This window comes from Parasteatoda tepidariorum, chromosome 4 (assembly GCF_043381705.1).
Source record: "Parasteatoda tepidariorum isolate YZ-2023 chromosome 4, CAS_Ptep_4.0, whole genome shotgun sequence".
In the NCBI taxonomy this organism is placed as follows: domain Eukaryota; kingdom Metazoa; phylum Arthropoda; class Arachnida; order Araneae; family Theridiidae; genus Parasteatoda; species Parasteatoda tepidariorum.
In genome coordinates this window covers 38904184-38927965 of record NC_092207.1, presented here as the reverse complement: position 1 = coordinate 38927965, position 23782 = coordinate 38904184, and the positions used below count along the sequence as shown (strand labels likewise).

At 26.9% G+C, this 23782-nt stretch overlaps 1 long non-coding RNA gene across 3 annotated transcripts in view; it reads right to left on the bottom strand.

The window, feature by feature from the left end:
* Positions 1 to 9783: 9783 nt before the first annotated feature.
* LOC107456535 (uncharacterized) overlaps positions 9784 to 23782 on the bottom strand; it is a 36583-nt gene continuing 22584 nt past the window's right edge. Inside the window, exons 2-4 of one of the 3 annotated variants that reach the window (XR_011636579.1) lie at positions 22565 to 22649; positions 20722 to 20801; positions 9784 to 9886 (exon numbers count right to left, since the gene is read on the bottom strand). This is a non-coding gene — a long non-coding RNA (uncharacterized lncRNA). Of the gene's footprint in view, positions 9887 to 10907; positions 11031 to 13396; positions 13475 to 20721; positions 20802 to 22564; positions 22650 to 23782 lie in introns of those variants that run through there. The other 2 variants (XR_011636578.1, XR_006224697.2) reach the window with 2 other exon arrangements.

Here is a 23782-nt window from a genome sequence, read left to right as displayed (position 1 = left end):
TACTTTCTATGTATAAATTGAAAAGAAAATAGAACTGTAAGGCATGATATAAGTACATCTAGATATAGTATTACAGTCATATGAAAATCATCAAACACTTGTCTGTTTTTATTGCAGAAAAAGGGAGTTAGGAAAAGACACAAGTAAGTAAATTGTGCTCGTGAAACATTTTTTTCCTGTGAAGACGAGCAGGTGTTTTCTATGTAATACACTCAACAAGGCTGTTAGGCACTTTAAAGCGTTTACTTTTATATGTATAAACACATTAAAATCTATAAACATTTAAAACACTTCCTCATCATAGAAAATATACGTCAAAGAAAATTCTGTTTTAATTTTTTAATAGACTTTCTTATTTTAGTAAATTTTTAATGCCTGAACTTTAATGAATACAAATCGAAAACAAAAAAAAATTGACAGATAAAATAAAAAGAATTTTTTTTTTAAACTCAAAAGCTTAAATTTTAAATTCAATATATTAATATATTCTTTTTTATGCAATATAATCAGTTTTCCCTAAACGGAGAATATTTTTTATTATGTTCATAGATTTTTATTCCTGACTATTAATATATTTTCTAAAAGCATGAGAATATTGTGTTAAATAGATTTGAGGCACCATTTTGCTGCTAATAGATTTAAGATGCCGTGTTCTTAAGCAAAAATGATAAATTGGGATATTGTTAAACAAAGATTTAAAACGCATGAATTTGTTGAACATAGATTTAAGAAAATTTTGGTAAAAACGGTTTTAATAAGCCATTTTGTTAAATAATAGAAATAATCTATATGCAATACGAATTGCATTAATGGTAATAAGGCAGTTTCCGTATCTATGAAGGAACCTAAATACAAAAATAATAAAAGAAAAGCTGGAAATCATTTTAAAAATTTCAGTTTACGTTCACTTAAGGTCTCCTGTTTCCTCCAAAACTTTAAAATTTCAGTGTTATAAGGGTTTGAAAGATATAATTTTTGTATAGAACTAAAACCTGTTAATGAAGAAAATCGTTTTAAACCTAGCTTAACCTTTTAATGCAGATAATTTTTTTGAAACTTCTTTCATTGTTAGCTTAAACTAGATCAGTTTTGCAGTCATTCGATTCATCGTGAAAAAATAAATTTTCAACAGTACCTCACTTGTCTAGACAGAAATGTCAGATGCGTAAATAGGTATAAGTAAAAAATTACAAATTTTTACAAAAAATCTGAATGAATCTTGTAATTTATAAACTATTAATTCCCTGCTTTCATTTTTTAATTCATTTGATTCAGCATAAAAATAAGAGTAATAAAACAATATTTTATTTGTTTCGAAAGCAATATCAGGACAATATATGAATTAAGTCAAAAATTGCTCTTTTTATACCGAAAAACTTTAAAAACTTCTAATTTAATAACTTTTTTATATTTTTTAATTTTATTTTACTAAATTAAGTACAAAAAAACATAATATACAGTATCTTATTTGTAAAGATAAAAATGTCAGAGGACTAAATAGGTGCAAATAAGAAAAAGTGTACTTTTCATTCATGAAACCTCTATGGTTTCTAAACATTTAATTTTATTAACTTGGGTTTTTCAAAATTCTGTGAAAAAAAAATACTAAACACTTCACTTATACAGATAGTTATGCAATAGGTACAAGTACAATTTTGTTCTTATGCTTAATACTGTTTTAAATTCAAACTGCTAGTTTCATCGACTCTGTTTTCGTCTTATTCTGTTCAGCATAATAAAGCAAATAAATAAGAAGCTTAATACTTGTCTAGATAGCAATATTTAAATTTTTCTTTCTTTTTTGACACTCCCCCTCTCCACATTTAAATTCATGATGTTTTCTAAAGGCCACCTCGGGGGGGGGGCAAATTTCAGATCAGATACCTATATTGTGCCCATATTCCCAATTTCATTACAATTTCCAGCTTTATCTAAATTATATTTTTATTCAATAACTTTCGAACTGTATTAAGACATGCTGATTTCAGTAAATGATATAAAAATTGCAAGTTATCAAGTAGACTATTGTCAAATTTCATCAGAATTTCACAATATTAAGAATATATGCTTTTAGCTTTGTAAGTTTTCTTTAATTTTTTAATTTTAAATTTAATTTAAATAATTTAACAAAAATAGCTAATAATTGTATTAAAATTAATGAAGCTTAAATTCAATCAATTAGCAAAATTTTTTTTTGTGAAACACAATGGGTTTTAATTTTAGTTTTATTAATAATAATTAGTTTTAAATAGAATTAAAAATTCAAAATTTTATCTCATAATAATTAGAACTTCGTTAAAATTTTATTTTTAAAAAGTTTGTTTGTATATTTTGATTCTTTATCTGAAACTTTTTCTACTTTGTATGAACGAACGACACATATTATGTATACGTTGTCCAGATTACGATGTATATGTCGTAATCTGAAAACCAATAGCTTCCTGAAAATAAAGAAATAAATATTACTTTGAATAAAATTCGATATAAGACTGTATTATAAACTTAGAGCTAGCAGATAAGTATATATCTTTACAATCTTCATGCTACAAAGATTTAAATGAAGATAAAGTATCAAATTTTAAAATTTTTGTTTACTCCAACGTAAATATTTGATTATTTACAACTTAACTTACTGCGCACTTTAATTTTAAATTAAAATGCCATTTCTTATTGCTTTAGTTACTCGAAAATGTTTGGTAGTTTCATACTCTATAATAGTTCATTATAATTTAGTCAAGCTGGAAATTTATCCAAAAATTTTTGCTTTGGGTCAATAATGTCAAGATTCAAACTTTTTTTTTTTAAGAAAAAGTAGCAAAAAAAGTTAATGCAGACAACATTCAGAACCATTCATCAGTTTTGTGGCATCGCAGTAATCATAAAACATATTTAACTCTTGGGACGTAACAATTTCTAAGTTTTTCCCGAAATCCCGAAAATATATTTGTTTGTTGTGACGACAATTAGAATCAATTACGATAGTTTTNCAGTCGAACCTCGCTAACTCGAACCTCGATTTCACGAATTTTTCGATATCTCGAAGAAAAAAAAATTCCCTTCAAATTTTCAATACGCTCAATGCTAAAAAATCCTTGATTTCTCGAATTTTTTTTCTCTAATCCCTCGATAACTTGAATTTTTTTCCATAAATAGTGTAGATTTTTTTTCTGAAAATTAAAGAAAATTCCAAAAAAAAAACAAAACAAAATTAAGAATAGAAAGCTCATGATCATAATCAATTCTCAAACAAACACTATATATATATATTAGTAACTCATAGTTTAGTATGAATTACTGAAACGCAGATTATCCATTAGCAGTACTCAACGATTCATATTGAGTTTTTTATTAAGTTCAGTAATTCTTAGGTTTTAATATTTAAAAGTAAATCCTATTAAAGTAGTTTATGCGTTGAAAGTTTTGTTACGCTACAATTTTTGCAAAATGAAAGCCGATTCTAAACGAATAAACAAATGTAATTTTAAATTTAATGTTAATTTTATCAACTAAAATTTATAATACCAGTTTCTTAAGTCATGAAGGTTAAAATAACGAATGAATTTTAGATATGCATACACACATTTTGAATTTTTTTTGTTGTGAAGTTTAGTAATAATTATTAATTATTTGTAATTTATGATTAATAATATATTTTAGAGTTAAAGCAAAAACCATTTTTAAAAACAGCAGCTGAAGTACCTTACATGATTTTATGATAAAGAGCAGAAATTAAATTTTATTATATATTCAAATCTAGGATTACTTTACCCTTTGACGCAAAATTTAAAAAAAAATCTTTTTTTTCTTTTTTTACATTATTTTGTATTAATTTAGGTTGAAATACATGAAAAAAATTACATTTAGCATTCTTATAAGCTATGGTTTTCAAATACAGCATGACATGCCGATGACTTTTTCTAAGTTGAAAGTAAAGTCTTCAAAACGCTGCTCACTTCCAAACAATAATTTTTCAAATTTGCACATATTTGCAAATATTTAGATCTAAGAGAAACAGTTATTCATCATCGAAATTTCCGTAATTTACAAAATCAATTACTGGTACATTTATGAATATGAATGAAATATTTTCAGACTGATTATTTTTTTTTTTTGGATTTTACATTCTAATACAAATATAATTTCGCTACTCAAACAGATTTTTTAAGTTTGTTTCTAAACAAAGTAATACCAAAAAATATTTTTACTTATAATTAGAGCGTCAGAAGGGTTACTTAATAAATAATGATGCAAAAATACAAGACTTATTCATGTGAACAAATTTCGGTACATTAATAGCTATTATAATCATTAGAAATAATTCAAAGCATAGTTAAAATACTTATTTCGAAAATTGTTTTTTCTTAATCATTACAATTTTCGATAAAATCTATTTATTTATTCATTATTGAAGTAATTGTGAACGCTTTTTTGTCTTCTTTGACTCCATTCTTATGTATATTTGTTTTAAGTCAAATCACATTTAATAAAAAATACAAAACTGAAAAATAAATTTAAAAGGTTTTGATGCCTTGCTGTAAGGTATGATAAAATAACCCGGTTCTACAACACTTATTAAATTTTATCACATTTTATAAAACCATACTTTAGTGTAAATTTTACTAAAACCATTACCAAAGCATTTCTAATAAAATCACCGAGCTCTTTGGTGCTCGCATAGAGCCAGAAACACGGTAAATTTACCTTATTCTGGTAGTTTCGACCATACTTTTTTTTTGTTAGTGTATAAAGTAATTTTGTATCGATTCCAGTGTTTGTGAATGCAGAGGAATTTTAAATAAATCTCAACTACCGAACCGTAACATCTTAATGAGAAATATTACTCAATTGTTCCGTGAGTGTTAACTACAATAACATATTCGATAAAAATTATCAACGCATATCACACTTTTTCCTTTTCAAAAGAAAAACGAAGTCTACAGTATTTCGCAAGCAGGTTGAGCTACTGTCGAAAAATAAGATTCATATTTTTAGCTTACGCCAGCGTAATAGAGGCTTCTTGTAAACGTTCTGGGAATTTATCGTTTACTTCTTTAAATTTTATTTTTCAGTTTTTCTTAGTAAGACAAAAATTGATTTTATTGATGTCTTCTTCGAAAAAAGTGAAGTAACAATCATTTGAAAAGCTGATAGAAAGCCTTGCAATTTCATTTCTCCTTAGAAACAGAATTATTGAAATGGCGTATATTTAAAAACTTAATTTTAAAAAAAAAAATATTTTTTACATTTTTATCTTTTTTCACATTTTTTTAACTATATATTTTAGTTTATCCGGTTTTTTTCATTTTCTAATATGTCGTGAATTCTGTGTAATCGTGATATTTTGAATTATTCAAAACTATACAGAGAAATAAATTCTGGTAAAACTACCGAACTGTATAATAATGACGTTTCTAGTATAAAAAATAATTTCAACTTTTGTTACTAAAACCAAAAACAAACTTTACTTAAGACATTCAATTGGTAATTTTTCGTTCAAAATACAACAGTGCACTGTAAAGTCTGGCTTTCAAAATTATAGCTCTATTTACGACACGTTTAGTAAGAAATACAAAACTGAAATGTAAATTTAACCGAATGAATGGTTTTTATGTCATGCTCTAAGACAGTGTTCCCCAACCTTTTTATCACCGAGGACCTGTCAACGTTTGATAATTTTACCGCTACCCGTTGGGGGGGGGAAGGTGTAGACTATTTTGATTTATTAATTTTAATTCAATTGTATTTAAATATACCTTCAAAATAAAATATAGGTACACCAAAAAAATAAAGATATAGGGATTTAACATTTTAGCTTACTAGAGCATTAAATCAATGAGAACCCTGAGCTTGTTTCTTGCAATGAGACGGTTCCATCTGGGCGTAATCGGAAACAATGATGCATTACAAACATTAAAAAATTTATGTCACTACCTTTGGGGGCCACTTTTTTTTAAATTAATAAAATTTTAATGGAACACTGATGTTTTTAATTTGGGGTATAAACCTAGGAATTTAAATTTAGTTTCAATGAAATGGGCGGTCCTGTACCATTTGATCCCCGGACTGGTACTGGTCCGCAAACCGGGGGTTGGGGAACACTGCTCTAAGGTATCATAAAAAAATTTACAAATTTGCCAAATCTTATCATAGATTTTAAAACTATATTTTATTGTAAATTTAACCGATACCATTGCGTTGCCAAATCGCAACGGTAAAAATTACCAAACTTTTGGTGTTTTTCCTTAGTGTCAGAAATACAGTAAAGTTTACCAAATTGCTCAATTTTAACTTCATTGAGTAAATTTATACTCTTCATTCCCGGTACAAACATATTTTGGTAGTTCGGTCTATAATTTTTTCTCAAGGTTGTAATGAGATATTAGACAATTGAAATAGCTTGAAAATCAAGTGGATTTTATCAAGTAGAAGTGGATTTAACTAGAAATTTCTTGGAAAAAATGGTTAAATAACAATTTAATTGTTATTTTACCATATTCAAATATCCATAAATAACTTGATATTCAAATTATTAATTGTGAGAAAAATCGTTTATTAACTGCTTTCACGTAATGCGATTAAACATTCAGAATTTTGTCGCAGAAACTAGGCCCACCTAATGCAGTCACTTCAAAGTATAACATACCCCTCTATATTCTTTGGTCACACAATATCTTGCAGATGGGAACTTATTGTGAGAAGGCTAGTTAGTTAATCTCATGACGACAGAACTGTGGTTCAAGTACCAGCATTGACACTTTAATATTTAATCAATTCCCTTCGACAAACGAAGAGTTTCCAATTTCCTGCACTACTCAATTTGTGACCCTGGACTATTGAAACGAGATATTTTCATTCACGCATAGATGGCAGCACCATAAAGCAGCTTAACGACGAAGAGTATAATATTTCCCTTCTGTTACGTTAGGTGATACATTAATGAAACCACATTCCACTTCTCATTTGATAAAACGTAACTCAATAGCAACCTATTCCGAAGCCTAATACCTAGCAAAACGCCTAGCTCCAATGTACAGTTAAATTTCTTTTTTATGGTATTGGAACCATGCTAATTGCAAATGGTTAAAAATCCGTATAGCTTTGTATTCATGTTTTTTTTTAACAATGCGAAATGTAAATGGTTTCAAAATCTATGTAAAAAAAAGTTTTATACCGCAAACTTTACGGTTAATTGGATGGACAGAGTACTACTAAACTAAATTCAATGGCACAACAGCCCATAGAGGGCCAAGGCCTACTGTGTCCATCTCAGTTTTCTTGACCTTGGGCTCTGGAGTGCAGGAGCAGATGTTCCGGTCAATTGGTCAGATGAACGCGGAACCCCCAGTGTTTAGTTCTCAAGCATGCTTGGTACTCATTTATCGACCCACTGAAGGCTGAGTCAACCTTGCCCGGCCCGAGGATCGAACCCTGGATCTGTGGCATGGGAGCGCAAAGCGCTACCACTCAACCACCGGGTGTCTGTTATTTTACTGTAATTTCAGAATTAAAATTCTATCTGGTTAAGTGTAATTAACAAAAGTAGATATGTATTATTTCATACATCAAAATAAAATATATAATCGAAGTATTGTTAAAGTTGCTGCAACCAGAATGATGCTATTTTGAATCATGTTATTTACCTGGTTTTACATACGCTGTAAAGATTTGAAAATACACCATGCAACATACATTTCGAAACTTTACATGTGGAAATTAGATTACAAGATATTACATTCAACTAAAACCGATATCATTATGAACGTAGGACCAATTTTTCTAATGTGTGCAGTAAACTTTAGAAAATTGCGCTTCTAGCTAACAACAACAACAACAACAACAACGATATTATTTACGAAGATCACTATAAAATAATGCTGTAAACGTTTGTTTTTCGAACGTTCTAACGCTATGCGGATTCATATAAATTGAATAATCAGGGATACCTTTTTTTACGATGGATCGTTATTTGTGTTTCTATGATTTATAAATCAAATATCTGATTTCGTTTTTATAATATTTATGTATCACACATCACAATTCAAGCATCAAACTGCAAATTAGTTGAGCAGCTATTTGTAAGGAGCGCATTACCTGACTATTCAAATAATATTTTTTATTCTAATAATTTAATTTAAAATCTTAACAATGTGGTATAAAAATTGACATTGATAATTTAAGAATAATTCGTGACAAAAAAAAAGAAAGTTTAAACACGTTAATGAAGTTAATTTGAGTATTTGATCCTGAAATAAAATTTTCTTTTAAAATTTTCGAATAAAGCTATGAGCATCTTCCTTGCTAATGTTTACCACGTGATACGTGACCTTCTAGCTATCAGTAATCGAAAGTGATGGTTTATTATAAAATTCTTTTACTAATAATGTTATTATTTAAATTACTAAGATTAAAAGTTTTACTATTTTATTACCGTTATATTTAAAGTTCAACATAAATTTTTTTACAGAAGACTGCATAATTATTCTTAGCTTTGTCTATGAGGGTAATTACAAACTTTCTTTGTTGCTTAATTGATCGAACAATTTTAGAAAAATTTGTGGAATTGTTACTTTTATTTAAATGCTCCTTATTATTGAAAGCAAAGTTTTTAAAGTAATAATAAACAACACATTTCAGTTCTCTTTACACACCTAAAGGTAAAGAGATTGATATCTTTAAACAAAAACTGCTGAGATCGTTAAGAAAGTATTCTAGAATTTTATTAATTGATATAGGGTAAATGGGTCTAAATTTTGTACCTTTTATCATTAAATTCCTAAGTTCTTAGTTTTCTACAGTATTTAAATTACCAGTAATAATATGTTTATGATGTTTATCAACAAAATTAAAATATTTCTCTTTTTAACAGTGACATTCCTAAACGTATATATTAATTTTCCTTAAATGCTTGCTAATATGATATAATTAAATTACAGCTCCAAGACATTTATTATATTTAAAGCTTTTATTTATGTTAAAATCTTTTAATGGAAACAAATTTTAAAAATTTTGATTATTATAAAATTTGATCTTATCTGAAATAGGGTTTAGAAGGTTAATGATGAAATAAATTATTTAAATTTTTATTTTTATTTGGGAGAGTTTTACTCGTTTTAGCTTTTACAAGATCGATACAAAGAATTTTGAAGTGTAAATTAATAAAACAAAAGTTAATAATAAGATCTTGAAGCTTATATACGTCATTATTCTCAAGGGAGAGAACAAAATCTTTCATTCGTTTAATATTATAATGTTTATTAAAATCTTTTTTCTCATTTGAAATAAAATTTACATTTAATTTGTCACTATTCAGAAAGTTTTTACTACTTCCTGATTCCAGTTTACCTCGATTTGTATGCTTATCTTTAATATGAAAAAGTAAGTAAGTTGAGGAGTTATTAAAGTTAATCAGTGTATGTTGGAAGGTATCGTTTGGCCCATACGGCAAAATTGTTTCACATAAAAGCATGTAGTAATTTTCTTTTTGTAGTCTTAAATCCATATCTTCTACTATAACTTTTGATACTGTTAAAATTATGTTCTCTAAAATGATAAGTCTAGTTTATTGTTAATTTTAATACTCTTTATATCTGAACGGTGTTGATTAATTCTAATATTTAGAGAGTTACTGGTTCGTCCAACATATTTCACGCTACAAAAACCACAGGTTAACATATAAATAACATTTTTAATTTTACAAACAGATTTGGAGCTATCATTAACATGAATTATGTTTTTTGTAAATGTTAGGGCAAGATGTACATCTTTATCACCACATACAATATATACGGGTATTGGTTGCAATTCAAAAAATCTTTTACTTTCAGAGTAGCAGGATGTTGATCCGAAGGTCCACTCAGAATTAGGCACTTTGTACCGGGTACAACATCTAGAATAACTAAAATATTTAACATATTTTTTACCCAGCGCTAAATTATTATTAATATTCAAATCCATAAAAATAGGAAACGAATTAAAAACGGAAACAAAATGAAAACAAAAGTAAGTTAATAGAAAACTTATTAATTTTCTAAATTTTTTTCTTTTTTCTCTATTAAATTTTGGTTAAAAAAGATTAATGATTGATACAATGAAATATAGTCATTAAAAATCATAAGGAAGCTATTTAGTTGACAGTAGTTGAGTGTTAAAAATTAAGAACGTTAAAAGTATCTAATTATTATTATCATTATTATTTGTATTATTATTATTGCTATTATCATCATTGTTTTACAGAAAATGTCTTAAGCGCCAAGTTTAGCAAAATAGATTTTAATAGTAATTGATCAGGAAAGAGGGGAAAGTTTTCAATAAATTTAATGCGTCAAATGAAGTGAAAAACGCAGCAAGTGGTAAAAATAAAGTTATCACAAGGGTTGGACACAGAAAAATAAATCTAAAAGCGCAACACTACAAAGTTTAATTTTAAATTAAGTGAAAGAAGAAAAGGTTAGATTAAAATCGCTCACGTGATGATGAACAACTCAATTTTCTCGAAAAGATAAAAGTGTCAGGGATAAAAGTCGATTACTAAACTTTCTTCTACGAATTCATAAGAGATAAGGAGAAGAAAACTTTTCTTAACTTTAATTTTGTCGTAACTTTTTAAGCTATCTTTTATTGCTGTTTTAGCTTTTGTCATTATTGTTGAATTTTCCTTTAATAGAATTGAGTTTTCTTTTATTAAGTTGAAATTTTTTATAAGGTAAAACTGTGAATCTCCCAACAATTTATTTTCGTTACACACAATTTGCTTATTTTTTTCTATAAGCCAACCAGAGTTCCTAGGAAACCATGCAGCCCAATCATGGAAATCACTAACGAAGAAAAAATTCCTGGCAAAATTATCACACCGTATGGCAACGACATTTCTAGTAAGAGAAAAAAAATTGATTTCTGTAAATAAAACCAGAATATACGTTATACAAACCCTTCTTTATGTAATTTTTCGATTCATACGGTAAGGATTTCCTAGAAAATATGGTTTTCAACATTATTATTCTCATTACCACACATTTAGCAAAAATTCAAATCTGAAAAGTAATTTTACCGAATTAAAGTTTTTTACACCATGCTCTAAGGCATCATGAGGAAATGAATAAATTTTTGTAAATTAAAAAAATAATAATACATTTAAAAAAAGGTATTTAAACTATTTATTTGGTAATTTTTCCGTTCATATGTCAACGGTTTACCGGAAATTCTAATTTTCAAAACGATAGTTCCACACATTTAGTAGAAAATTCGAAATTGAAAAAGAAATTTAACCGAATAATTGGTTTTTACGCATTGATTTTCTTGTTATCTATGGCATCACTAAAAATTTTACCATATTTACCAAACCTCATCTCATATTAGAAAACCAAATTTTATTGTTAGTTTTTACCAAAACCATTACCAAAGCTCTTCCGTAGAAATTACCGAACTTTTTGGTGTTCCCATCCATAGAGTAACACAGTAAAATTTACCATATTTTGATAGTTTCAGCCTTAATTCTTTTTTCTCAGTTTTTTTTCTCCTAAAGTTGAACATTAGTTTATTAATTAATATTTCTATTAAGAATTTCTCAAGTTTTCTTTAGTTTGAATAGCTTGTTATTATTATTTTTTGTTTTTGTTAATAATTTAAACTTTTTTTAACATTAGGATTTGTAATTACTTTTAACACTAATCAGTCACAGTTGCTAAATTTCTTTAAAATGTATCAATCAGGACTAATTATAAGTGACTAATGCCGTCGGTGTGGCATGTGATGTCTGAAATAAGTGACCTTAAAGCCCAGATCTACCTCAAAAATAAAGAATCTTTCATCACATGAATCATCTTAATCTTGATATCTAAACGTCGAAGAATGTTAAAAATCTTCTTTCATCTTCATTTCCTCCAGTCTATGTTCACATAATGGGTTCTGGGCACATTCACTTATCGCCTACACTTGATAGATTGAATAGGGAAGAAGTAAGTCTAATAATAAATAAAATAAATTTTCAAATCTTTTTTTTTCTGAGTAAAACAGCACTTTTCCGCTAACAAGGCGCAATGTTTTTGTTTACTTTATTATTTATAGACTTAGAATATTGATTTTAGAAGTGTTTTATCCTTGATGTTTTATTTTTTAATTTTATATTTTAAAAAAATAAATTCTGGATATTAATTTTTTTCCAGAGTTGATTAAATTTTTTTACATTTGAACTATTTAGGCTACTCCTACAGTGACAAAAATTCCGGATCAATTAACGGTAAAATTGTGATATCAATCACCTATCAAGTCACAGTCAATCTATCAAATATCGGTAACACGTGAATATGCCCAAAATCCATTATGCGAACATAGACTGGAGCAAATGAAGATGAAAGAAGTTTTTTAATATTCTTCAACGTAGGTGCAGCATCTGTAACTCCATTTTTACCATACAATTTTATACAGTCATTTTTACAGTAATATTTATTTAATTACAATGATTCAGGGATTTTACCATACATATTATCGAGAAAATGACGGTATATCAGACTTTTTTGTTCCGTGAAATTTAATGGTAAAAATTGATATTAAGCTTGAAAGTATACCGGTGCTTTTTACCGTAATTTGCTCCTGAACTTTTTAGAGTGTAAAAAATTCTACATCTTATGCGCAGTAAAAAATTCAGGATCAAATTACGGTAAAAAGTGATGGCAGCATGGGTGCAACATCCGTGAAATGCATTTTACAGTAAAATTGTATATCGTCCTTTTTACAGTAACATTTGTTTAATTAGAATGATACAGTGATTTTACATTAAATATTACTGAAAAAATGTCGGTATATTAGATTTTTTATTCCGTAAAATTTTATGGTAAAAATGGATTCTACGATAAAAAGCACCGGTACCCTGAGTGACTGTGCTTTTGACCGTGATTTGATCCTGAACTTTTTACAGTGTATTTGAATAAATTACATCTTATTTATTTATATTGCCCCAATTCTCATATAAACTATCCTCAGCAGACAAAGCATAGATTAAAGGTCCCTTTAGGAGAGGCCATTTATTAATGATGTTGCACTTTTTCTTCTATATTTTTGGTCGTCTCTCTGTGTCACAATATATTTCACTTCCCAATATTCCCTAGCTCCTTGTCACATATCACTTTGTATTAGATATTGTCTATATATATACAGTTCAGAAATATACTGTTCAGAAATAAAACTCAATATCTTAAATCAAATTACAATTTCTTTCTCCTTTTAAACATTGACTATGTGCTTTGAGGACATTTGCGAACATAATAATAATACTGAATAAAATATTTATTTATTTCAATAGAAAAATTAAGATTTTGATCGAAATATGTGATGCCACACTTCGTGTTGTCCACATCCCTTCCTCCATGCGTGACATCATTTGCTGACAGTGACATCATTTGCTAATAAGGAACACCTTTACTATGCACAACGCTGTAAAAAATTCCGGATCAAATTGCGGTATCGACATTTTGGGTGCCTAACCATAAAATCCATTTTACCATGAAATCCATTTTTACAGCAAAATATTATACCGAAATTTTTATAGAAATGTTCATATAATTAGAGAGATTCAGTGATTTTGCGGTAATTATTACCGTAAAAATTACGGTATACAGCATTTTTAGCTCTATGACATATTCCGGTAAAAATGGGTTTTACAGTAAAAAATACAGTCAACCTGAGTGTCGGTACTTATAAAACGTAATTATTTTTTCGAATATTTTCATGTGAATATTTTTCTCTTCCATCAGATGAAACTGAGTTTTTTTTCACATTGTTTCCTTAATTGTTTTTTTCTTATTAACCGAAATCATTGTCATGAAATAATGTAAAAGAGATATTGTATTGTAAAGAAGTGCTATATGTTGTAACAAGTCATATATTGAACTTAGAAGGTTTCATGTGAAGTATGTTTTATGTCAGTTTTGAGCAAAGATTTGAAAAATCAATGAAAAGCAGAAAAGTGTTCTATCTCTTTCCCAATTACTATTTAGTCGAAAAATATAATGTTCTATTGAAATAATAATACGATATGTATTCTATTTTTAATGACACTTTGACAAGCCAAGCTTGCCATCCATTGGCTCTTTGCGAATTAAGTCTGGAGGGTACGTCTTTCGTTTGACAAGAGAGCATTGCATGGATGGAAGCACGTCTTAGTTCAGAATCCCAAGGATAGATGGCAGCCACTACCTCAATTTAAACATAGATAGATGAAGAAAAGTTTCTCTCAGTACCTGTTGACATGTTCAGCGACCAAACACAGAACTTTTGTTTTCATTGATTTTACGATTTCATTGATTTGGTAGGTTTTGGCAGAGTCGAAGATCGAACCCTGGCCCCTCCGAATTGCTGTCTGATTCTCTAATCACTAGGCTACCACGGCCCTATTACGATATTTTCTTAAAGATAATATTACATCATGTATAATTATAATAACGCATAATAATACACTGTTAGAAATTTCTCGGAAAAAATGGTTAAATAACAATTGATTGCATGGCTATTTCACCATATTTAATCAATACAGTCAAATAACCATAAATAAACTGGTAATCAAACTGCTAAGTTTAAGATAAACTGCTTATTAACTGCTTTCACCTACTACGGTTAAACAACCAGAATTTTATGGCACCAACTAGAACCACCTAATGAAGCTACTTAGTTCTTCGCTACTGCGTACACATCATAGCCGAGCGGGCTTATCTGTCAATCTCATGGCCATCAGAACTGGATCGAGTCCCAGTGTTGACACTATAATATTTTCTCCATTCCGTTCAACACGTGAAGAATTCCCAGTGTCCAGCACTCTCCAATGACCATTAACTTACGAAAAGCTGAGTTTCTATGTCTAGTTAAAAAATTATTACGTTTTTAAAAAATGCTAGTTGTAAATGGTTAAAAAACCGTATATTTTTGTATTTATGGTTTTATAACGATATTTTTGTAAATGGTTATAATACCATGAAGGAAAAAAAATTTCTTTTCCGTAAACTTTATGGTTAATCGGAAGGACAGACAGTTGCCAGTTATATTACCGTAATTTTAGAAGGAAAATTTTAACAGTATAATGTATAAAGAATCCGCAAAAAAAAATTTAATATGAGAAAAAACAAAAACAAGCCTCTGATGAAATATTGCAAGATTGGAGATATTTAACTTTGTAATATACAGGGATTTGATCGTGACCTCTGTAAAATCCAAGCTATTTAAAAACAGTCGACATGGCACCTTTATTATTATTTGTATTTGTGGTTCTTATGCATTCTATACTTTGTAAAAGAAAAGAGAATGAATAGACGTGTAAATGTAGCGATTAGCAATTCAAATTTAACCGCAAATGGCATTGGAAAAGAGGATTAGATTGATCTTTAGACTACACATAGATAGAAGTTCAATGTCCAGTTCTGAAAGCAAAAGGAAAAAGAAGTCATGTAAGACTCAGCGGATTTCGTTGTTTCGTTCTCTCCCTATTTTACTATACATTAAATAATTCAAATTCCATTCAAATTTTACTTAGAATATTAAGCAGACACCCCTACCTTTTTGTCAGCAAAATAAACAAGTTACATCCCCCCCCCATGTTTACGTAAGTAAATTGCAGCACCTCTCTTCCCTGGGTTATGCTTTAACTTTGACTGTAGTAATTTAAACTGAGGGAAAAAAAAGCATGGTCAAAACTACAAACTTACCGAGTTTCTAGTTTTATGGAAAAATTAGAAAATTCAGTAATTTTTACCGAAGTCCTTTGGTATTAATTTTGATAAAATTAACAATAAAATATTGTTTTAGAATGTGTGATAAAATATGGTAAATGCGAAAATATTTGATAATTTTATCGTGATATCTTAGAGCATGCTATAAAAACTATTTATTTCGTTAAATTTATTTTTCAGTTTAATATTTTTTAATAATGGTATAAAAAATTATAATTGGTATGTGTGAAGTATAAGGAATTATAACTTTAAAAATTTTTTTGTAAACCGATACAGAATGACCGGAAAAATTACCAAATGAATTGTTTAAATACCATGTATTTTTGGTTTAATAACCTGAATTATGTTTTTCCTTTTTTAAACTAAAAGATGTCATTACTATACAGTATGGTAATTTTAATAGATTTTTTTCCCTTGAGTTTTATGATTAATTTTTTATAAATAGATGTTATTTTGCATTAAACAAAGTTTACGTTTTAATTAATTTTATAAAATTTCTAACTTTTTTTTCGTGCTAAAAAATGTTGACCTATAAAATTCTGAGAAGAATTTTTTTTCTCTAATTTTTTTCTTTTCCGTAATTCAACATTTATTCCAAATTTTAAATTTTTCCATGTGTGTGTGTTTTTTTTTTTTTTTTTTTTTTTTTTTTTTTTTTTTTTTTTTTTTTTTTTTTTTTTTTNAATTTTTTTTTTTTTTTTTTTTTGCAAAACTTTTTATTTTGTTCCTTAAGAAACTTTTGAAAATAAGAGCGTTTTAAAGTCTAGCGTAAGCATTGCTCACGTTCCTTCTCCAGCCTCTTCAGTAAAAAGAAGCAAATAGCAACCCCTTCCCCCCCGTTTGTTGATTACTCAATATTTGAATTCTCTCATAGTGTGCACAAAACAGGTAATACATTTTAAATGCATTAGCAAAATCTGTTGGCTAATATAATAAAATGATTGCTGTTTCATCATGTTAATTGATTGTTTAGTACATTTTTTAAATATACCGACGATTTTTGTACATTGACTTACCCACAAATTGCCGATTTGCGGCATTATAGATAATGTCGTCATGGTAATGGCATTCACTAAAATTGCTTATAAGGATTTTTTGATTTAGCAAATTTCATAAACTTTTCCTTCTAAAATATCACGTGATTCTCCATCAAATAATTTTTATTTTTGATTGTTTTATCAATTTAAAACATCATATTAAAAGTAGGGGAGAGTAGGGTCAATTGTAACATTTTTACTTAACTATTTTTAACTAGCAAAAAATCCAATATATTATTAGTATTAATTGACAGACGAGTAAAGTAGACTATCCTGTACTAGAAAAAAATAAATAACTTATTTTAAATGTTATTATTTTGTTATTAAAAATGTTCGACAGTCGTGCACTTGTTACAATTGTCCCCACTTACGGGGTCAATTGTAACAGTTCATAAATTGAACTAAAACATAGTTAATTTTACATATTATCATAGTTGTGATATATTTTATTATTGATCAAAATAGTAGTGATATTTTAGGAGTAAAAATAATAATGAGCAGAGACCTAAAGGGTTAAACTTTTAACTTTAAGGGGCTAAAAATTTTAATTTATGCTGTGAAAGGTGACAAATAAAATAATTCACATGCAACATAATATAAATGATATAGGAAACTATTGGTGGTTCTTAAAGAGTTAAGCAATGGTTTGTAAACATAAGATTACTCATTTTCAGCTGTTACAATCGTCCCTTTACTTATTGTTACAATCGTTCCCAAGACGCCATTTCAGCTTCATTTGTTAAAAACAATGCTAGTTAATTAACAAAACTAATATTTTTTTTGAAATGTTAATTAAGGTGCCCACTTACATAATCGGTTAATAATTTTTATTTGTTTAAACAAAATTACTTTGTTACAATATGATATTCTAATTCCAAAAAAAGTACTTAGGTAGCGTGAAAAAATCTTTTGTGATGTAATTCTTTCAAAAGTACATAAAAATGGTTGCCAGAAGGGGTGTACATGTAGATTTATTAAATACACCTTGTGCGCCACCTAGGAATCAAATCTAGAACCCGACATTCGAAATGTTTGCTCTGTTACAATCATACCCTGTTACGATTGACCCCCACTCTCCCCTACTGTTTTAAATTTTGTTTTAGAAAATAAAAGTTATTAAAAACAATTTTACTAATATTTTTAAAAGATTTTAGATATCAAAATAAGCAAGCCAATTAAAAATTAAAAAAAAATTATTACAAACATTGTTTGATTTTCAAAAAAATGTTTTACTGTTTATAAGCATCATAACATAATGTTTTAATTTTGTTTTGCAGACGGAAAATCAACTGCAATACCATTTGGCAATATTTTTTTTGTTAGAAATATATTTTTAAATAAGGAGTCAAATTGTTTTGAAAACATAGTTTTATATTTGAACAAATTATCTTCTTTTCTAACTGTTTTAGCATTCAAAAGAATTATAAAGTAACATTTTAACTTTTGTTTTACAAAATTGAAATAAAATGTGTCGCTTTTAAATCATTTTTTTTCGCTTTGTGGTTGCATATCTAGACGATAAGGCAAGAAACAACTTTAAAGTAAGCTTTGAAACATTTATTGAACACATAATTTTGTATTCGCATAAATGATCTTCTTTGAGAAATCTATCAGCCTTTAAAAGCATCACTAATCATTTCGTTTTCTAAATTAAAATAAAATAAATACTCATAATTAGCATTTTTTTCGTATGTCGTATATTCAGGCGAAAATAAGCAATTTCAAAGTAAAGATGCAAATATTTTTTGGAAATATCGCATTATATTTTAAAAGATTATCTTTTCTAAGTATTTTAGCATTTTAAAGCATCGTGATGTATTATTGTAAATTTTGTGATACAAAATCAAAAAGAAATACTTTTAACCAGTGTTTTTTTCTTTTTAGTTGTACACAAGAAATTAACAATTTTAAAGTAAGTTCTTCAAATCTAAATTCTTTGATATTCAAACATATGATCTTTCCTTCAACACTTAAAACTATAGTGAAATAGAATTTCAAATTATTTTTTATACGAATAAAAATAAACTCCACTGCATTTTACAAATATTTTTGAAAAATGTAGTGGAGAAATTATCAAAAAATTTTTATAAATTTTTTGATACAAAATCAAAAGAAATACTTTTAACCTGTGCTTTTTTCTTTTTAGTTATACACCAGAAATTAACAATTTTAAAGTAAGTTCTTCAAATCTAAATTCTTTGATGTTCAAACATATGATCTTTCCTTCAACACTTAAAACTATAGTAAAATAAAATTTCAAATTATTTTTTGAACGAATAAAAATAAACTCCACTGCCTTTTACAAATATTTTTTTTTCGAATTTGTTTGATTAATAAATACTTTTATTGACACTATTATTTTTCATTAAATTTCCTTCCCCCTTTCAATCAGAGTAGTAAACAGAGCTCTCTCAATTCTGCTGAATTAGTACATCCTCTTACACGCCCAATGACACGGGTGGTCTGGGTCGGCTCCGCAAAAACATGTCCTCCTCTATTGTTGGCGGTTATTGGAAAGGAGGGTGTAGGAGGAGGAGGAAAACAGGCTCCGCCTTGACCCAAAAGGGTGTTGACGGATGCTCAGAGTGACTTTCTTCCTCCTCTTCTTCTAATCTTTATCTCAAGGATGCTCCTCATTTTAGAATGAACTGAGGGATGGATACCATGAATGCATCTTTATCGCCTAACTAAAAAGTCTTTTATAAAAAAAAAAAATGGGGTATGGAGTTTTTCAATTTGGAAGGATTTTATTCATGGTGTTATAAATCTTCAGAAAAACAAAGATTTTTTCGCCTAATATAACTCGCTTATATATTTTATAAAGGAAGTGTTAAAGCTAGTTTTTAAATCTTAACGCAAAACAAGTTCTAACCCAGATAGCAGGTAATCTTACGTCACAAAAAATCAATTTATATATATTTTTAGTTTTTATAGAAAAGTTGAGTAATTAATCCTTTTTTAAAACTTAGTAGAAACATAAGTAAACCTAGCTTGTTCTTGTTACCTTAAAGTTTAAGAAAATCCATAAAAAAATTAAAAAAGAAAAAAAACATTATTTAGCTTTGATTGTAAGCCTTTTATTCCCCCTCTGTTTCCTTCTAGATTTGTCTAAGCTCTCAAATGCAAAATTTTGTTTGTGTTAAAAACTTAATTATCCTTCACTTTTAAAGTGTTAATGGAAGCCTGAGAAATATACCTTTTTTAAGGAATGGTCATAAAATCTAAAATAAACCTTAAGAAGAGGAATCGGTTGAGAACGCTTTTTTACTCTTGATTTTCATAGGATGATTCAGCTTCGATTTCAGGATGTTTTTCTAGTCTTGTTTTGTAAAGGAAGATTCAATTTCGATGTAAAAGGGTTGTTAACATATGTTGAATGTGAACCTTGTTGTGAACAAACTAGAGTAGTTAAATTTAAAATTGTTTCAACTTGCATGGTTTATTTGTTAATAATTTATAAACTTTGTTGGGGTCTTAAGAAAAAGGTTGTTTCCGACATTTAAATTAACCTTGCACTACTATCAGAGCTCAAATAGGAAAATCAAGGAACTCACGTATTTTCTTAAGGAAATAGGTTTAAATGAAATTTAACAGCTTTTTTGTAACTTACAACTTATTTATGTATTCTTCTGCAAATTCGTTTACCAAAAGCATCTCATTATTTCTAATTTTAATCAAATATGATAGTAGGTGATTGAAAATTATGTTTCCAATTTTGACGAGCAATAACATGTAATAAAAATAAAATAAGGGACTTCTGTTATTTGCTCAAAACAAAGAATCAATTCAAGTTTTGTTTGTAAAATATAAAAAAAAATCACAATTAAACTTGCAAGCAATCCTTTAAGCATACCATTCGTGCATGAAAAGTATTTCTCAATTTTACTCTGGAATCTAACATATCTGAAAAACAGCTTTCAAGTTCAACTGTGAATTGATACTTCAAATAAGTGCTTTTAACTATTACTTACTGTGAACTGAACATCAAATGCGACAGAGAAAAAGTGTAATCCGAAAATAACTGACATACCTCAATTTATAAAGTCAGTAGCTGCAATAAAAATAAAATAATAAAAATTGAATATTATAAAACTAGAATATTATAAAAAGATATAAAATAAAATAATATGAAAGAAAATAACATGAAACGAAATAATTTAAAATGAATTAAGAAAACTTATTTAAAAAATGACTTTCCCTCTTTGTTCAAATAACAAAGTCATTTGTATTTCTTTGAATGTTATATTTCAATAGTAATATTAAGTGTTACTGCATATAAAAGCTCAAAAAAGTTTTGAATAACTTTATGCCACTAATTAGAAATTGTTTTCAAGTGCTTTTTAGGATTGTTTCCCAACTTTCAAGTTTAAATACTTTTATTAAATAAAATTAAAATTATCAAGATATTTTAGTGATGAAAAATTATTTTATTATAATCTTTTGATACGTTCTCTTTTATAATCTTTTATTTTCGTGAAAAAATTGAATTTTTAAATAAGATTAAAGCTCTTATTTAAAAGTTTGATTTTTTCATATGATTCTGAAAATGGTAATAATTTTTAAATGGTGATCTCTAATTCTTAAATACAAATAATTGTTTTTGAATTAAATCGTTGTAATGAAAACTCTATTTAAGAAGCAAAATACTATAACTTTAAGAATTATGGAAATATTGTCATGGGATATAATTGCATTCTTCGTAGAAATTTTTTAAAATAAAGTTTTGTTTTATTGTTCTTATTAACTATGAATTTTCGTAATCGTTTTATAGATACGCCTTATTTTAAACTTTTTGTGCTTGTTCTCAAAGATATTCATTAAAAGCGTTCTGAAATGCAAATGTTGTTTGTGCGTTTTTGAATTTTTAAGCAAATTTTTTTTTAAAAAATTAATGCAGAGAGCAGTTTGAAACTCAAAAATAATAATAATATCAATATACAATAAATATAGCAACGCTTGATTAATAAAAGGTTTATAAAACAAAACAATTTCTGAGAAAGAATAAATCAATTTAATGTATTGATATCTCAAAATTCCAGTCGCATTGAATAAATGATTATTTTTTATATGTAATTAGCAAGAATAAAATGAAAACAGAAGAAATCGATGTTTATCATAATAGAAGAAATTTACCGGAGTTTTAGTTGAAATAAATTATTGTAATACATGAAAAATTGAAAAATATTTCTTTGTGCAATAACCATGCTATTAAAATACAGATTAATATCAATCGTTTTTGAAATTAATGAAAATAATTTTCGTTTATTCCGAAAAAAATTAATTATCGCAGCATAATAGATAGCACTTTTAAAACCTTTAGAAAAATTACCTTGTCGTTAAAAAAATCTATAGATAAAAAAAATTCATAGTTAAAGCTATGTAACAGGATTAAAATGTAACAGGATTAACAGGATATAAATTGTTTTTTTTTACATTCATAAAACATGTTTGTTTACTCTGGAGAAGTTAATTTCAAACGGTATTATGTTTAGCAATTTTAAAAATTTTAGTAAAATTATCAATTTTATAAATTTTAAAATAAACTGAAAATTAAAAATATTAGTGTAAAACTATAAATAACTATTTAAATAATAAAATGAAAAAAAAGTTTATATTATTTCCACGTTTTTAATTTAAGAGCTTATTTTACGAAAAGAACTGTGGATAAAAAAATTAAAGCTGACGATTCTTTTTTTAACAACTATTTTGATTGATTTCTTTAATCAGAAATCGAAACGAAATTGGTTATAAGAATCAACCTAAAGCATAAAAGAAATAACTTAATTGTAAAAAGGAGGAAAATATTAAATTTACCTTTTCCATTCGTTTCCTTCTATCCAAAAACTAAAAAACCAATTAGTCTGGTCTCCACCAAAACTGAAAGTGCTTGTGACTTTTCCTAAAAAACAATTTATGAAGTTTATATTAAAAACTAAATGTTGATACAAGAAGGTGTTTTATTTATAAATTTTCTAAACTCATATCAGATACGATAAAAAAAATTATTTGATCTCTTTTTCCGTTGAGAGCTTAAATTCATTCTTCCAAATATCAATAAACATTGCACTAAAGAGAATCATTTAAATCATAAACAAACATCTATTAATGTAATCAATGATAAGAGAGTTTGAAAATATATGAGGAATAAATCTATTAGTTTGATTTATAAAAAATATTTGGAGAAATGAAGGAACCAAAGAGAAATAAATCTTTGTTTCTTTTTAATTTTAAATTTAATATTGCATTAAAGAGAATCATTTAAATCAAAAACAAACATCTGTAAGCGTAATCAATGATTAGAGAGTTTGAAAAGAAATGAGTATTCAATCTATTAAAGAGGTAAATGAAAATTATTTGAAGAAATGATTAAGAATGTACAAAAAAATTTATTTTTTATTTTTAAAATTTAAATTTAATATTGCATTAAATAGAATAATTTAAATCAAAAACAACATCTGTAAATTTAATCAATGATAAGAGAGTATGAGAAGAAGATTATTGTTACTATTAGTGAGATTTATGAAAACATTTATAGAAAAGATTTAATAAAAAAAGTAAGAAGTCAAAAATAAAATATTTCTTTATTATTTTTAAAATTTAAATCAATATTGAACTAAAGATGAACATTTAAATCACAAAAAAAACATTTGCAAATGTAATTCAATGCTAAAAGAGTTTGAAAAGAATTGAGAATTCAATCTATTAATGGGATTTTTAAAATAGAAATGACTAATTAAAAAAGGTAATAAATACGAAAATAAAATATATTTTTTTATTGTTTTTGGAATTTAAATTTAATATTGTACATTGCATATCTAATATTTTCTTTAGGAAAAAAAACATCAGTAAGTGTAATATCAACAATAAGGGAGTTTTTAAAGAAATTAGGATTTAATTTATCAGTAGGATTAATGAAAAATATTTAAAAAAAATTGTTTGAGAGGATCTGAGAATGAGATCTTTTTTCATTATTTTTAAAATTTGAACATAATATTGCTCTAAAATGAATTACTTTATATATATATATATATA